Source organism: Diceros bicornis, chromosome 15, assembly GCF_020826845.1.
Source record: "Diceros bicornis minor isolate mBicDic1 chromosome 15, mDicBic1.mat.cur, whole genome shotgun sequence".
Taxonomy (NCBI): domain Eukaryota; kingdom Metazoa; phylum Chordata; class Mammalia; order Perissodactyla; family Rhinocerotidae; genus Diceros; species Diceros bicornis.
In genome coordinates this window covers 6,138,894-6,154,867 of record NC_080754.1, presented here as the reverse complement: position 1 = coordinate 6,154,867, position 15,974 = coordinate 6,138,894, and positions in this window count along the sequence as shown.

Sequence of the window (15,974 nt, the reverse complement as noted above, 5' to 3'; positions counted from 1 at the left end):
ACCCATTCTGAGATGCATGTGCTTAGGATCCCATGTGGTTTTAATTTACATTTCCCAGATGACTAATAAAGTTGAGCACCTTCTTTGCATATATTTATTGGCCATTTATCCTTTTGTGAGGTAATTGTTTTTGAATATGTCACTTGCCAACTTTTCAATTAGATTGTCTTTTTCTCTTTCTGAATACAAGCCCTTTGTCACTATGTTTTGCAAATTCCATCTCCCATTTTAGAGCGTGTCTTTTCATTCTCTTAATGGTATCTTTTGATGAGTGTAAGTCTTTCATTTTAATGTAGTCCAGTTTATAAATTTGTGCCCTTTTACAATCTTTCCCTACCCAAAGATCATTGTATTTTCCTATTTTATCTTTTAATAACTTTATAATTTTGGCTTTTAAATTTAAATTTATGTTTAGAATAGAAGTCAAGCTTTTTAAAATATGTATATGGACTTTCAGCTGTGCACACACAACTTTTTGAATACATCCATTTTTCTCCATTGCTCAGCAATGCCATCTTTGTCACAAATCAAGGCCACATGCATATGTAGGTTTCTTTCTGGACTCTCTGCTGCTTTGCTGTATTTCTGTATTCTTCCAATGCCTTGCAACACCAAATTGCACCAATACTAAATCCATACTGTCCTAATTACTGTAGGTTTATAATAATTTTTACATCTGATAGAGTAAGTCTTCCCACTTTGTTCCTATTTCAGATTGTCTTAGATATTCTTTTTAAAGAATTGGATTATCTTTCTAAATTGTAGAATCAGCTTATCAATTTCTATAGTAAAAACCTGGTGAGATTTTGACTGGAATTCCATTGAACTTACAGATCATTTTGGAGAGAATTGATATCTTTATAATACTGAATTTTCATTCCATGACCATTGTATATTTCTTCACTTACATAAATCATCTTTAATATCTCTCATAATGTTTTAAAATTTGTGTGTGTGAATCTTACTAGTTTTATTCTTAGTTATTTTATATTTTTATGCAATTGTGAATGGTATTGTTAAAATTTTATTTTTTAAGTATTCGTTGTTGGTATATAAAAATACAAAACACTTCTGTATATTAAGGGAACTTTCTTCATCTGATAAAAGATGTCTACAAAAACCTACAGCAAAACATTCTAAATGTTGAAATGTCAAACTTTCTGAGATTGAAAATAAGACCTTTTATCCAACCACTTTGGTAAATTCCTTTATTAATTTAAATAGTTGGGATTCTCTACATATCCAATAGGTATGTCATCTGCAAAAAACGAAGTTTGACTTCTTTTCCAATTCTAGCTTGCCTTATTGCTCTCTATAGCACCTCTAGTATGATATTAAAGAGATGTGCTAGTTGGCATCCTTGTCTTTTTTCCGATCTCAGATTGAAAGTCTGAGATTCACGTGGTGGGGTTGATAGCTTCAAGATGGGGGCTTATTACCAGAAAAACCAGCCATGTAATTAAAGGAACTTTCAGCCCCATCCCCCAACCTCCAGGGGAGGGCAGAGGCTGGAGATTGAGTTCAATCGCTGTGGCCATTAATTCATTAATTTAATCAATCATGCCCATGCACTGAAACCTGAAAAAAACTTAAAGAGGCTCAGAAAGCTTCCTGCTTGGTGAGCATATGGCTGTATCAGATGGGTGGCACACCCTGACTCCACAAGGACGGAAGCTCCTGCACCCCTCCCTCCCAGGCCTTGCCCTATGCGTCCCTTCCACTTGGCTATTCCTGAGTTGTACCCTTTGTAATAAAACTGCAATTGTAAGTAGAGTGCTTTCAGTGAGTTCTGTGAGTTGTTCTAGCAAGTTATCAAAGGGGGGGCGCTCCACAGGTGCCCCTGATTTTGTAGTTGGCCAAGCAGAAGCGCGGGTGGTTTGGGGATACCCAAGACTTATTTTCTGGCATCTGAAGTGGGTGCAGTCTTGTGGGACTGAGCTCTTAACTTGTGGGGTCTGTGCTAACTCTGGGTAGTTATTGTCAGAACTGAATTGTAGGACACCCAGTTGGTGTCAAAGAATTGGCATGGAAACATAGCATCCATATAGAGGGTTGGTCTGGATTGCAGTATCAGAGATCGGGTGGGGTTAGGAGGGTGGTGTCCATGTGGGAGGGATGGGCACAGGAGCAATGGGAGATTGGTTATATTCAGAGGATGACATTTGTAAATATATTAAGAATATTGAAAGCAGCTTTCTTGCTGTCAGAGACGGGAGTTACAAATGTAGAAAGGGAGATGATGAACTGTAATTGGAACTATTGGCACAAACAAGTGGTTGTCAATATATATAGAAATATCTATGTAAATGTATATGTTTGCATTTATATATACATACATATATTCTCTAGTTTTTTACCTAGATAGCCTGGGAGCAGACACCCACCAGCAATGATGACACAGCACCTAGGTGTTGGTTTCTAAAAGCCATTCCCCAATAGAAGGAACTAGGGCTTCTTGGGGAAATGGCTAATTTCAGGACTGGCTCAGGGAAGTACAAGATAAGTCTGGAAAATCTTGTGTCAGAAAGCAAGGAGGGCCGGCCCCGTGGCTTAGCGGTTAAGTGTGCGCACTCCGCTGCTGGCAGCCCGGGTTCGGATCCCATGCGCGCACCGACACACCGCTTCTCCGGGCATGCTGAGGCCGCGTCCCACATACAGCAACTAGAAGGATGTGCAACTATGACATACAACTATCTACTGGGGCTTTGGGGAAAAAATAAATAAATAAAATTATTAAAAAAAAAATTAAAAAAAAACAAAAGCAAGGAGATGCTCAAAGAATGATAGGGACATATCAAGAGGGCACGAAGTCCTTGAAGGGACTCTCACTGACCAAATCGTGGCAAACTGAGTGAGCATCATAATAATGATAGTAACAGATTATACACCATTGAGTAAAATAGGAAACCATAAATCCACTGTCAGAAGTCTTCAAAACCATCCCCAGGTTCAGTGATTCACCAGAAGGACTCACAGGAGTCAGCAAATAGTCATACTCATGGCTATGATTTATTACTGAGAAAGGGTCTGAAACAAAATCAGTGAAGGGAAAAGGCATGTGTGGCAAAGTCCAGAGGAAACAAGCACAAGTTTCCAAGAATCCCAATGGAGTTATGCTTGATTCCTTCAGCCATGAGTTGTGATGGCACATATGCAAAGTGTTATCAGGGAGGCTCATAAGAGACTCAGCACCCAAAGTTTTCACTGGTGCTGGTCCACAGGCATCCTCTGCTTAGCACATTCCAAAACTCCAGACCCCCAGAAGGGAAGCAATCGTTCAGCACAAACCACAATGTTTGTACAAGGAGTTTAGGCACAGAGAGCCGCTCTTTTTAGGAAAAGTTCTGTATCAGGGTAGGGAACTGTTTACCAGTTAAGTTTCCAGATGCCAGACAGAGGCCAACCTGGAAGTAGGACTCTTAAAGGATAGCAGTCTCAGACCTGCTATGTTAGCTCTTTTCTGCACATCCACTAATATAAGTAAATGAATGAATAAATGGAAAATTTGATGAAGAACAGGATATTTCAATAGTTTCCACACAAAATACCTATTAATTGCAAAGGAGAAAAGAGGAACTTCATGGTGGAGAAGTCTGACAGAGACCATCTTAATCATCAAGTAATCAAAGTGATCATCATCAGTAACAGGAAAAATCAAAATTGTGCACCACTCGATACAGGATGCAATTAGAAGAACACAACATCACATGATATTTCTGTCAAAAATGCGTAACTTAAATCTAATCATGAGGAAGCACTAGACAATCCCAAATTGGGGGATATTCTACAAAGTTACTGGCCTATGATATTCAAACGTGTCAAGGTCATGAAGAAAAGACTGAAGAACTGTACCAGACTAAAGGTGACTAACCAGACGTGACAACTAATGCAATGCGTGATTCTGAACTAGATCCTTTTGATGGAAGGCAAGTGGTAAAACTTGAAAGCAGTTGGAGGATTAGATGGTAGTCATGTATCAATGTTAATTTCCTGACTGTATGGCAGTTATGTAAAAGAATGTGCATAATAATTCAGATGTGATGGGGCATCAGGTTGACAAGTTACTCTGAAACGTCTCAAGAAAAAAATTATTTTACTCGTAATTTTTCTGTAAGTTTGTTTCAAAATAAAATTACTTTTTTGTGTGAGGAAGACGAGCCCTGAGTTAACATCTGTCACCAATCCTCCTCTTTTTGCTGAGGAAGACTGGCCCTGGGCTAACATACCGGCCCATCTTCCTCCACTTTATATGGGAGGCCACCACAGCATGGCTTGACAAACAGTGCGTTGGTGTGCACCTGGATCTGAACCCCGGGCTGCCGCAGCAGAGTGCACACACTTAACTGCTACGCCACTGGGCCAGCCCCTAAAACTACTTTTTAAATGAATTGGAGGAGGATCAACTTCTGGTATGGCAGATGAGGAGCTCTGCTGACCTGCTCCCCAATGAAACTGGTGAAAACTGTAAAAACAGAAACACAGACAACCATTTAAAGCCTCTGGAAGTTGTCCTAAGGGCAAACAGAGAATGAAGGACACTTACTCTTACTCAAGAAAAACTATGAAAATTCATTAAGAAAGGCAAGACTCTGTGGTATTTGAACAAAGACCACTCTTTCCCTCCTCCATCTCAGCTCAGTGAGGTGGAGACGCCACTCCAGACTGCATCCAAGAATACAGGGCTCCCTCTCCCACCAGCTCCCAGTTGGAGGGCTGTCTTCCCAGAGGACCAGGACATCAGTCTTTCTCATTCTGCTCCCAACTACCTGTTCCTGAGATAAGGCCTTGTAAGCGTGGTTGGGAGGTGGCCGCTCCCTTCTTCCACCGAGTTACCACTTGTGAAACAGAGTGCCACCTTGGACAAAGTGAGCTGAGATGACTGAGGCCCTGACCACCCGTGTCTCTGTTTATGAGGTGGTGGTTCCATGCCAGGAGAGGCAAGCCGAGAGGACCTCAGGCTGCTGCTGCCCCTTCCACCAAGTGCTCAGCTTGCGGAGTAAGAGTGTCATCCAAAAATTTGCCCTTGTCCTCCCCCTTCAGATCTAGAACCTGGCTCAGAGACTTTGCCTAGAGGGAGAAGCAGGCAGTAAAACAGATCTTCTAATCTCTTCCCAAAGAACTGACTTTATTTACAACACAGTCTGAAGATATTGAACCCTGAGGGGCACTCTCAATTACAGTGGAGGTTAAAGTGAGAGGCAGTTGGGAGGAGATTCAAGATACAGGTTAAACTGTAGGCCTGCTGGTTTGTAGGAGAGAATTAGGGAATAAGACAGCTGAGCAGAGCCCTCCTGGAATCAGAACAAATGTCAAACACTGACCTCAGAAATTATTATTTCAAAGGAACCACAATTTGACTGGATTGACTTGTTTATAGAGTGCTGTAATTTGTTGCTCTAATAATTTAATCCCAGGGTATTATTCAAAACAATTGAGCAATTATCCAGCAATTAGTGGAGTTCAACTGCTGGGTGTGAGCATGGAAAGAGAGGAAGAGAGCACTACCAATATCATTGTCATCCCAGGGTGACCATGGGCACACTCAAAGCTGTACCTCTCTGAGGAGAAACATCAGAGGCTTAGACTCTAGACATCTAGGAGGGGAAATGGACCTCACTAAAATAATCCAGCCAGTCACTAAAATAAACAAGCAAATAACAATAACGAGGCCTTGGGAGGGGAAAGGGGGAGGGGACAAGTACCCAGAGTTATTACAATGTATTATCTAAAATGTTCAGTTTCCAACAAAAAATTATGAGGCAAGCAAAGAAGCAGGTAAGTATGCCTCATACACTGGAAAAAATGTAGACAACAGAAACTGCCTGTGAGAGTAACCAGATATCAGATTTATCAGAAAAAGACTTCAAAAATAGGGGCCGGCCCGGTGGCGCAAGCGGTTAAGTGCACGCGCTCCGCTGCGGCGGCCCGGGGTTCGCTGGTTCGGATCCCGGGTGCACACCGACGCACTGCTTGGCAAGCCATGCTGTGGCGGCGTCCCATATAAAGTGGAGGAAGATAGGCACAGATGTTAGCCCAGGGCCGTCTTCCTCAGCAAAAAAAGAGGAGGATTTGTGGATGTTAGCTCAGGGCTGATCTCCTCACAAAAAAAAAAAAAAAAAAAAGACTTCAAAAATAACCATTATAAATATGTTTACAGAACTAAAGAAAGCCATTTTCTTAGTCTGCTTGAGTTGTCAAAACAAAATACCACAGGCTGGGTGGCTTAAACAACAGAAATTTATTTCTCACAGTTCTGGAGGCTAGGAAGCCCCAAATCAACATGCTGGCAAGGTAGGCTGCATCCTGAGGCCTCTTCTTTCTCTTGGTTTGTAGGTGGCCACCATTTTGCTGTGTGCTCACATGACCCCTTCTTTGTGCATGCATGGAGAGAGAAAGAGAATACTCTGGTGTCTCATTTTATAAGGACAATAATCCTATCCAGTCAGGGCCTCACCCTTATGACCTCCTTTAACCTTACTTAGAGTCCCCATCTCCAAATACAGCCACTCTAGGAGTTAGGGATTCAGCATATGAATTGGGGTGAGGGGGTAGTACACAGACATTCAGTCCATAACAACCATGACTAAACAAGTAAAGGAATGTATTACAATTTTGTATCAAATAGAGAATATCAATAAAGAGAAAGTAAAAAAAGAACCAAATGGAAATTAATGAAATGAAAAGTAAAATAACTAAAAGTAAAATAAAAAGTAGAATGAGTTGAAAAGTAAAACAAAAAATTCCCTAGAGGGGTTAAACAGTAGATTTGAACTGGCAGAAGAAAAAATAAGTGAACTTCAAGATAGGTTGACAGAGATTATGCAAACCAAAGAACAGAAGAAAAAGAATGAAGAAAAATGAAGAAAATCTCAGAGAAATGTGGGACATGATTAAATGCACCCATATATACATAATAGGAGTACCAGAAGGAGAGGAGAAAGAGAAAGGATCAGGAAAAAAGACTGGAGGAAATAATGGCTGAAAACTTCCAAAATTTATTGATAAATAATAACCTACACATCCAGGAAGCTCAATAAAGTCAAATTAGGATAAATACAAAGAGACCCACAAACAGACTCATCATAGTAAAAATGCTGCAAGTCAAAGACAAGGAGAAAATTGTAAAAGCAGCAAGAGAAAAACAACGCTTTACTTACAAAAGAACCCCAGTAAGATTAACAGATGACTTCTCAGCAGAAACAATGGAGAGCAGAAAGCAGTGGGATAACATATTCAAAGTGCTTAAAGGAATAAACTATATACCAAGAACCCTATATCCAGCAAAATGATCTTTCAAAAGTGAGGTGAGGGCTGGCCCCGTGGCGTAGTGGTTAAGTGCACGTGCTCCGCTGCTGACAGCCCGGGTTCAGATCCCGGGTGTGCACCAATGCACCGCTTGTCAGGCCATGCTGTGGCGGCATCCCACATAAAGTGAGGAAGATGGGCACGGATGTTAGCCCAGGGCTGATCTTCCTCACATACACACACACAAAAAAGTAAAAGGATGGAAGAAGATATATCATGCAGACAGCAACCCCAAGAGATCTGGAGTGGCTATACTAATACTAGACAACATAGACTTCAAGACAAAAAAATGTTACTAGAGATACAGAGGGCTTTGGGCTTACTTTGCTGCCTCTTTCTAACTTACTCAATGCAGGTAAGGCTCATGGCTTTCACATTTCTTCTTTTCTAATGTATGAACTTGAAGCTATAAGTTTCTCTCTAAGCTCAGCTTTAGCAGCACTCCAGAAGTTTGTATATCGTATTCTTTCATTATTATTTGATGCAAAATATTTCCTAATTTTCATTATAATTTCTTCTTTGACACATGTTACTTATAAGAGTATTGTTTCATTTCTAAACATATGAATTTTTAAATCTTTTTGTTAGTATTGATGTCTAACATAATTCTACTGTAGTCAGAAACATATTCTGTATATTTTCTATTTGAAATTTGCTGAGGGTTCTTTTATGGACAAGCACATAGTCAATATTTGTAAATGTTTCAAGAGAACTTCAACATCTGCAGTTCTGGGAGCATTGTTTTAATGTGTCGATTAGGTTAAATTATTACTTTTGTTGTTCAAATATTCTGTACCCTGATTTTTCTTTTTTTTTTGGTCTGCTTGTTTTATCAGTTACTAACAGTAGTTTGTTAAAATATCCGCATATGAATGTGGATTTATCTATTTCTCCTTTTAATTCTGGCAATTTTTGCTTTATATATGTTGAAGCTGTTATTTGGTGCATATAGTAATTATTATGTCTTCCTGGTGAACTGAACCTTTTATCTTTATGAGAGGATAACAGGAAGCGCCCCTGGTAATGCTCCTGGCTTCAAGTTTACTTTGATTGAAACTAAAATAGTTACATCAGCTTTTTTGGTATTCATGTGGTACATTTTACCACCCTTATGCTTTTAACTTGTCCATATCCTTCTATGTAAGGTCTGTCTCTTGTATACAGCATATAGTTATCTTTTTTTCTTTTTAATCCAGATTGCCAATCTTTGTCTTTTCATAAGAATATTCAGTCCAATTAAAAATATAGGACAGGGGCCGGCCCGGTGGTGCAAGTGGTTGAGTGTGCATGCTCCGCTGCAGCGGCCCGGGGTTCGCCAGTTTGGATCCTGGGCGCGCACCAATGCACTGCTTGGCAAGCCATACCGTGGTGGTGTCCCAGATAAAGTGGAGGAAGATGGGCATGGATGTTAGCCCAAGGCAAGTCTTCCTCAGCAAAAAAAAAAAAAGAGGAGGGTTGGCAGATGTTAGCACAAGGCTGATCTCCTGACACACACAAATATATATATATATATAGGACATAATTACTGACATATTTGCATATAAATCTGCCATTTTACTGGGGTTTTTTTTTGGTCCTGCCTGTTCTACATTCCTCTTTCTTTTCTGTTTTAAACATTTCATTCCCCTCCTCCCATTAACTTGTTAGGTGCACAATCCTTTAACTATTATTTTAGTAGTTAGCCTGGACACCACATTCAAGTTCTTGGCACAGTGTCTGACTCATGGGCGTCCACTTCATAAGCTGTAGAGCCGTGTGCGTTCAGATAAATATCAACCCTGTTCAACAGATGTGGAAACAGACGAAAGAAGTGAAATAGTTTATCAACTTCCAAACCAGTGGTGCTTACCATTATAGTCAGGCCTCGTGTTGACCCCATCCCCTCCAATATCCTAGTTCCCCTTGAAAAGCCTCTATGGATTTTCTGTCATCTCCTACTTACCTAAATTTTGGCTGGAGATTTTTCTTAAACTTTAAAGGTCACCTGTATATGTGTCATTTGTTTTCCTCTTCAGCATCTACCATTCTCTCAGGTACCTAGGTCCAGACGCCTAGGCATCTGGGATGTTTCCATTTCTTCCATCATGGATTGAGCTGCTGAATTCCATAGCAGCGTCTCTGATCTGTAACTTCTATTCCATCAGTGCTAATTATTGTTCACACACACCTCTGAGCTTTTATTAGCACACGCATGCAGCATACTACAAATATCTAGGTTTCCTAAGCTTCCATGCATGTCCTACTTTCCTTTCTGTCCTATACACATTACTTCCAGATTAATATTTGAAGCTGCCCTTCATCTTGAAGCTCCCTGGTTTTCTAATGGCTCTACGTCCATAGCAAAGAAACCACAATAGGCATGAAAGTAACTTTGTATGTGACAAGAAGTGGCTGTTACCATAATTGTCCTCCATTTCAGAATGGTGGCACCACCAGCACCCCTTACTTTAAGAGTTGGCACGGAATAGCAGCTGCTGCTTAAGTTACTCCTACCAGAGAAAGAAAAGCCTCTGGTGAAAGTCATACTTAAGATTCCCAATTTTTTTCCTTGGAGCATCACATAGCCAAGGCCTACCACAGAATTCAAATGGGATAGAATGAGAAGAAACGCCTGTAGAAAATTGGCTGAGAGGGGCCGGCCCGGTGGCTTAGCGGTTAAGTGCGCGTGCTCCGCTGCTGGCGGCCGGGGTTCGGATCCTGGGTGCGCACCGATGCACCGCTTCTCCGGCCATGCTGAGGCCGCGTCCCACATATAGCAACTAGAAGGATGTGCCACTATGACATACAACTATCTACTGGGACTTTGGGGAATAAAAGGAGGAGGATTGGCAATCGATGTTAGCTCAGAGCCGGTCTTCCTCAGCAAAAAGAGGAGGATTAGCATGGATGTTACCTCAGGGCTGATCTTCCTCCAAAAAAAAAAAAAAATTGGCTGAGAAAGTGACATTTTCTTCTCAACTCAAAGTGGTCCTTTGAAAATATAAATACAGGCCGGCCCCGTGGCTTAGCGGTTAAGTGCGCGCGCTCCGATGCTGGAGGCCAGGGTTCGGATCCCGGGCGCGCACTGACGCACCGCTTCTCCAGCCATGCTGAGGCCGCGTCCCACATACAGCAACTAGAAGGATGTGCAACTATGACATACAACTATCTACTGGGGCTTTGGGGGAAATAAATAAATAAAATTAAAATAAGTCTCATTTATTAAAAAAAAAAAAAGAAAATATAAATACACTTAAATCCTGTTTCGGGAAATTTGCTGGTATGGTTATATATATAATTGTATATACACAGATTAACGGCCACATCCAGCATTACAATAGTGTTAATGTTAGAATATTTGGGGGGTTTTATATCCAACTATTACTTATAGTTGTGGTGAAGAGAGAAGTACCCTGTGAATCTCTGAGTTAAACCACTGCTCATGCCTTGATTTTTTAAAATAAACTTTACTGTTTTAAGAGCAATTTCAGGTTCATGGCAAAATTGAGTGGAAAACTACAGTTCCCATATACCCCCTGTCCCCACACACATATACCTTGTCATCATCAATTGTATCATTAGATTTGCTTTAATCATTTGCAAATATTTCAACATCTAAATAGCACTTGCGGGCCGGCCCCGTGGCTTAGCGGTTAAGTGCGCACGCTCCGCTGCTGGCGGCCCGGGTTCGGATCCCGGGCGCACACCGACACACCGCTTCTCCAGCCATGCTGAGGCCGCATCCCACATACAGCAACTGGAAGGATGTGCAGCTATGACATACAACTATCTACTGGGGCTTTGGGGGAAAAAATAAATAAATAAAAATTAAAAAAAAAAAAAAAAGCACTTGCATTCTTTCAGTATTAACTTTCTTTGCATTACTTAAGTGTTCTGTTGCCTGTTTTCATCTCTTTTCCTTATAGCCAGGGTATGATAAGACTATATATTCTATATATACGGTTCATAGAAACTTTGTTTTACTTTCAGACATGGTTACATGGTTAAATTCAGTTTCTATTGATCTCCAAGTTTCACATCAACTGTGCTTTAGTTATGGAATTCTGAAAGCAGGAATCAAATAAGCAGCTCCCGGCATATGACTAGCATGAGATCAGGACAATGCTAGATTCTGAGTGAAATTCATTTGTGTTGTATTTGGAGGACATACCAGTCAGTAATACAGAATCACAAGCATTCAGGTAACTGTTCTTGCAGTCAAGTTACAGTGGTCATCCTTGATAATTTACATAATACACAACAGTTTTTATTTTTTCTAAATATTAAGAAATGTGAATTCCGCAATGAATACTGCAGATAAAATGCTCCCAAAGAGGATTTACTCTTAGAAAAAAACCAAAAAGAATTAGGATAACACCACATTCATATTAAAAGTGCACAGGTATGATTAAGAGTTCTATGTCCATGCACAATAATTAAGTGGATGTCTATTATGATGTGGCTCAAGGCTTTTGGTCTGAGAAAGTTCTCACATATCTCAAGCGCCAGCATGACAGCTAACCTAATTTGCCTTATTTAGAGATACCTTGATTCCCCACCCATTTCTCCAATTATGAAAGAAATGTAGGATCAGTGTAGAAATCTGGAAAGTATAGGAAAGTGAAAAGAAGTAAAGAGTAAAAGTAAAGTTAGCAATAATTATTGCTAACCGACAATTGAGTCCCACGGGGGTGGAGGGCTGCAGATCACCACGCATTTTTCACGCAGCAGTTAAGTCAGGGTTCTCTGATTTGTCCTCCCTGTGGTGAGGGGCAGAGTGGTATGCTGCTCGTCCCTGCAGGAGCTGCAACTTCTCCTCAAAGAGCTGAATTTCGGGCTCTGGGCCCCTCCTCCAGATGGTAAGTCGCTCCCCTGTTGACTTATTCCCTAAGCCCTAACCAAGGGTGACAGATTCCCCCTGCAGTTGCTATTTCTGCCACACCTGAGAGTTCTCATGTTAACAATTCTTTATATTCACGTTTCCCCTCATTGACACAATGCTGAAAAAGCCTTGGACAAACTCAACACCTATTCCTGATAAAATAACTTAAGAAAAAATAGGAATTGGTGGATATTTTTAACATGATAAAATATGTTTACTTCAGTCCTAGTGCCAGCATCTTATTTAATGGTAAAACACTGGAGACATTTCCACTGACAGCAGGAATAAGGCAAGGCTGCCCATTATTTCTACTATTCAATATTGTTTCAATATTATACTAGAGGTATTAAGCAATGCAATTAGACAAAAAAATGAATTAGAGGCACAAAAATTGGAAAGAAGTAAAACCCTCTCTATTTGCAGGTGATATGATGGTAAACCTGAAAAATCCTAGAGAATCAATGATAAAACTCAAAGAATAAAAGAATTCAGTAACATAGCAAGATAGATTAATATACAGAAATTAGTTGCCTTCACATCCTAAAACAGAAACAAGCATATAATGATAGAGAAAACCCCATTTCAATAGCAATAGAGAAGATCAAATACTTAGGAGTAAGCTTAACAAGAAATATGCAAAACTTTTTTGGGAAAAATTTAAAAATACTCCCGAAAGGCACAAAAGCAGACCGCTCTTGATTAGGATGGCTTAATAGAAAGGTTTCAGTTAACTAAAATTAGATCCCAATCTCACAAATGCACAAGAATATACTCTTGTGTATATTCCTGATCAAGAAATGGCTCAGGAATCTACTTAAATTTAAAAATGCAACAATACATGCATTAGAAAAACATGCATGAGTTCATCTTTATCCTCAGCACAGAGAAAGGCTTTCTAACTATTAACATAAAATCAGGAGGCAATGAAAGATTAACAAAGTTTACTACATAAAAAATGGAAGCTTTCTGCATTACAAAAAAACCATAATCAAAGCCAAAAGACAATAATTGAGAAATTATTTATAACACATATCAAAGATAATGAGTTAACATTTAAAGAATTCTTAAAATTTAAGAAAGGCTCAAAAAGCCAATAGTAAAATGGGAACGACATGAATAGACTATCCATAAAGAAAAGCTCTTCAAATGGCCCTTACACATGTGAAGATATTCAACCTCACTCATAGCTAGAGATCAATTTAAAACTGCTCTTAAATGCCATTTTTTACCTATTAGATTTGGCAAAAATTAAAAAGCAGGACAAACATTCTATTGGCAAAGCTGTGGGAAGAGGGACTTGCATACATTCCTGGTGGGAAAACAAATTGGTACAACCCTCTTGGGGGAGAATTTGGCAATATCTAATAAAAGTATGTATGCACTTACAGTTGGACCCAGCAATCCTACTTCTGGGCATTGAGCTGAAGATATATCCCAATATGAAAATGCACATGCACAAGTTATTCAATTATAGCACTGTAATGGCAAAATATTGGGAATGACCTAAATGCCCGTACATAGAAGAATAACTGCATAAACTATGGTATATTCACACAATGGAGTACTATGTAGCTGTTAAAATTTTTTTGAGAAAGATCTCCATGAACTGGTATAGTTTACAGTATATACTGTAAAGTGAAAAAAAAGTATAAAAGAGTAACTATAATATGCTACATTTCATGTAAGAAAAAAGGGGAACTAATAAACACCTATCTATTCATTTATTCAAAGAGAAACATAGGAAGGATAAACCAGAGATAGATGACCCATATGGGACAGGTGCAAACAGGACAGAAAAGACAGGACAAAGAGTGAGCAGAAGGGCCGGCCTGGTGGCGTAGTGGTTAAGTTCACGCACTCTGCTTTGGCTGCCTGCGGTTCGCTGGTTTGGATCCCGGGGCAAAGACCTATGCACTGCTCATTAAGCCACACTGTGGTGGCGTCCCATATACAAAATAGAAGACAGGCACAGATGTTACCTCAGGGCTAATCTTCCTCAGCAAAAAGAGGAACATTGGCAACAGATGTTAGCTTAGGGCCAATCTTACACACAAAAGAGTGAGCAGACAGGACAGGGAGGAGTGACACTTTCTGTATAGTTCTAACTCTTACAACTATGCTAATGTTGCACATACAAAAAAAAATAACAAGGAACTGGCAGGCATTCATTATGAAATGCAAACAAAAATAAATCAACTAACTGCATTACAAACGAGTAACATAACTATACTGAAAGGGGGAGCAGAGAAAAGAACTAACCTAACTTTGTAAAACAGTATTTTGATCACATACTCTAAGACTAACACGAAAAGGAACTATACACAAATACTGCACTCTGGTTAGTAGTTTGTTTTTCACAGGGAAATAAATGGACCAGTAATTCTGAAACTACTTTATGTGTACTCTAGAAATTAGAAATTAAGCAAATAAGTGAACATATTACAGATAGTCAAACCTAGATTTCTCATTGTTGGACAAAAGGGTTATAAATATAGAGAGAAAGAAGACTAGAATGAACTCTGGTGCAGTGTGGTATTGGACGTATCAATATGAACTCATGGAGATACACACATAGAGCATACACTAATAAATACACACGTACATACAGATCTAGAAATATAGAGGTACACATATATACATTTTCTAGCTCTGTTAGAAAGCTAGACAGCTCTGTTAAGCAGGCTAGAAGCAATGACACCTCGGTACCGATGAGTATACCTAGTGCCAATTTTGGTTTCTAAATACCACTCTCTGGTAAAAGGAACTACAGATGCTTAGAGAAATCACTGGTTCTAGGGCTGGAGAAGAGAAAATACAAGATGAGTCCAGTATATCTTCTGGTGCTAGAAATTAAGGAAGTATTGAAAAAAGGATGGGGACATGTCAAAAGATATGAGGGTCAACTGGAGGGAGTCTGCTTGGGCAAATCTGTTATATTTTGAGTAACAAAATAATGGTAGTAATGGGTTATGACATAGAATAACATAAGAATACATGGACTCATTATCTAAAAAATAACTGAATAAAGAATGGGGAAGAAAACTTCCTCACAGAATTTCAGCTACTAAAAGTAGAAGGAATAATGGAAACAGAAAATCAGTATTTGGCAAATATTACACTAACAATTGTTTCAGAAAAAACCACAGGGGCAGAAAGAAAAGAATCACGAATGCCTGCCAATTAGTGGGCAAAAGTATGATGAGAAATAGGATACTTACATAGTCCCAAGAATTTTCCAAGATACTACTAGTTACAAAGGGGAAAAGAGTAACTTGACAGTGGAGAAATCTGGCCGACTCCACCCTGAGTGATCAAAATTATCATTACTAGTAACAGGACAAATTGACATCGTGTGCTTGTTGATACGCTGAGGGCATGTCAGTTCTGTGCTGTTCTTGCCAAAAATGCAAAAATTGAATTTAATCACAAGGAAACATTAGGCAAACCCCAAACTGACAGATCTTCTACAAATAATTGACCCATACTTTTCAAAAAGTCTAAGGTCATGAAAGACAAACACTGAAGAAGTGTCCCTGAATAAAGGAGACTAAAGAGAGATGACAACTAAACGATGTGTGATAATGAAGCGGATCTTTGACTAGGGAGACATTAGTGGAGCAAATGGTGAAATGTGAATAAGGTCTGTAGAACAATAGTACAAGGTAATATAAAGTATTTCCCTGATTTTGACAATTGTCCTGTGGTTATGTAAGATGTTAACATTTGGAGAACACAGAAATATTCTGTAATATTTTTACAATGTTTTGTTAAGTCTGAAATTTTTTCAAAATAAAAAGTTAAAAAAAAT